At 61.2% G+C, this 2,500-nt stretch overlaps 1 non-coding gene and 2 pseudogenes across 1 annotated transcript; all 3 read left to right on the forward strand.

The window, feature by feature from the left end:
- Window positions 1-17: 17 nt before the first annotated feature.
- Window positions 18-706, forward strand: LOC146143445 (small subunit ribosomal RNA; annotated as a pseudogene; the record flags this gene model as incomplete).
- A 255-nt stretch (window positions 707-961) lies between these two features.
- LOC146143446 (5.8S ribosomal RNA) lies at window positions 962-1,115 on the forward strand. The gene has a single exon (XR_014501135.1). It is a non-coding gene; the product is annotated as a 5.8S ribosomal RNA (ribosomal RNA).
- Window positions 1,116-1,363: 248 nt separating this feature from the next.
- LOC146143447 (large subunit ribosomal RNA) overlaps window positions 1,364-2,500 on the forward strand; it is a 3,679-nt pseudogene continuing 2,542 nt past the window's right edge.

Genomic DNA, 2,500 nt, shown 5'->3' on the forward strand with positions numbered 1-2,500 from the left:
AAAGTCTTTGGGTTCCGGGGGAAGTATGGTTGCAAAGCTGAAACTTAAAGGAATTGACGGAAGGGCACCACCAGGAGTGGAGCCTGCGGCTTAATTTGACTCAACACGGGAAATCTCACCCGGCCCGGACACAGTGAGGATTGACAGATTGAGAGCTCTTTCTTGATTCTGTGGGTGGTGGTGCATGGCCGTTCTTAGTTGGTGGAGCGATTTGTCTGGTTAATTCCGATAACGAACGAGACTCTGGCTTGCTAACTAGTTACGCGACCCAATCGGTCGGCGTCTAACTTCTTAGAGGGACTAGTGGCGTTTAGCCACACGAGATTGAGCAATAACAGGTCTGTGATGCCCTTAGATGTTCGGGGCCGCACGCGCGCTACACTGACCGGATCAGCATGTGCTCGCCTTGGCCGACAGGTCTGGGTAACCCGCTGAACCCCGGTCGTGCTAGGGATAGGGAATTGCAATTATTTCCCTTGAACGAGGAATTCCCAGTAAGCGCGAGTCATTAGCTCGCGTTGATTACGTCCCTGCCCTTTGTACACACCGCCCGTCGCTACTACCGATTGAATGGTTTAGTGAGGTCCTCCGATTGGACCTGGCGCGGCCGGCAACGGTCGAGCCGGCGTCCGAGAAGACGATCTAACTTGATCATTTAGAGGAAGTAAAAGTCGTAACAAGGTTTCCGTAGGTGAACCTGCGGAAGGATCATTAACGGTCTCGCAAACGCTTCGGCGAACGCGAAACTCGGACAAGCGAGAGAAAAAGTTTTTGCTACCCGGCGCCCGACCCGCGAGGAGCGGCGCGCCGGCCGGCGATTCGGTCACCCGGTAATGTTTGCGCGTCGAGTGCCGCGGTGCCGCGCGCTCCGGCTTCAAGCGTCGGCCTGGCCGACCGCTCGGCGCGGTATATTTTGTCACCCTTTAGTGCGAGGCACTGTGCGAGCGAAACAATCGTGGATGGCTCTTGGCGGTGGATCACTCGGCTCGTGAGTCGATGAAGGACGCAGCTAGCTGCGTGAATTAGTGTGAATTGCAGGACACATTGAGCATCGACGTTCTGAACGCAAATTGCGGCCTCGGGTCAATCCCGGGGCCGCGCCCGCCTCAGGGTCGCGTTGCAAACGTTCCGCGCGGGGATTTCTCCGCGCGGCTGCTGCGGCGTCGGACGCGCGAGCGCCCGTCCCGCTCAAGACAGCACGGCACGATGTGCGACGATCGCGACCAGAATCCCGCGCGGCGGCGGCGAGTCGACCTCGAAGAGGCCAACGGCTGGCGGCTCAAGGGCGGGAATCGAGGTGCGCGGCGGCGCGCGGCGCCGACGGCGAGCGCGGAACGGGAAGAATAGTCCCGGTCCTTACTTTCGGCCTGAGGTCGGACGAGGCTACCCGCTGAATTTAAGCATATTACTAAGCGGAGGAAAAGAAACTAACGAGGATTCCCTCAGTAACGGCGAGTGAAGCGGGATGTGCCCATCGCCGAATCCGCGCGCTTTTGGAGTGCGCGGAATTGTGGCGTACGGAATTCGTCACGGCGCGCTTCGCCGGTCGCCCGCGTCCTTCTGATCGAGGCCTTGTCCCAGAGCGGGTGTCAGGCCCATGGCGGCGACAGGCGGGCGCGCTACGGCGTCTTCCCAGAGTCGGGTTGTTTGGGAATGCAGCCCAAAGCGGGTGGTAAACTCCATCTAAGGCTAAATACGGTCACGAGACCGATAGCGAACAAGTACCGTGAGGGAAAGTTGAAAAGCACTTTGAAGAGAGAGTTAAAGAGTACGTGAAACCGTCGAGAGGCAAACGGGAGGGCCTGTCGGGTCGCCCGGTCGCTTTCAGCCGGCCCCCTGTCGGCGACGTTGTCGTGCGGACCCTCACGGGCCGCCGGCGGCGCCGCCCGATCGGGGACCAGCGCACTAGCGCCGGGCGAAGGCCGCGACCGTCTGGACGGCGGCGAGAAGGCCGCGCGCAAGGTAACCCGGCCTCGGTCGGGTACTATAGGCGCGCGTGTCCGTCGGCCCGCCGTTCGGGCGAGGAGAGATCGCCGCGTCTGCCCTTCGGGGCCGAGCGCCCGGTGCCGGCTGGGGCGTCGTGGGTCGGGGACTGTTCTCAGTGCCCAGCCTCTTCGTCTCGGTCGCGCTTCCGGTGTCGTTTCGCGAGGCGCACGGGGTCCGCGGCTGAAGTCAGCCACCTTCCCGACCCGTCTTGAAACACGGACCAAGGAGTCTAACGTGAGCGCGAGCCACGGGGCAGTACGAAACCCATGGGCGCAGTGAAAGTGAATGTCGGCGCGGTCCGGCGGAGGTGAGACGTCGTCGTTCGCGGCGGCCGCATCACCGGCCGATCTCGTCCGCTTTGCCGGAGAGGTCGAGCGAGAGCGTTCGCGTTGGGACCCGAAAGATGGTGAACTATGCCTGAAGAGGTTGAAGCCAGAGGAAACTCTGGTGGAGGACCGTAGCGATTCTGACGTGCAAATCGATCGTCAAATTTGGGTATAGGGGCGAAAGACTA

The sequence above is a fragment of the Ascidiella aspersa genome, chromosome 5 (genome assembly GCF_963924565.1).
Source record: "Ascidiella aspersa chromosome 5, kaAscAspe10.2, whole genome shotgun sequence".
Taxonomy (NCBI): Eukaryota; Metazoa; Chordata; class Ascidiacea; order Phlebobranchia; family Ascidiidae; genus Ascidiella; species Ascidiella aspersa.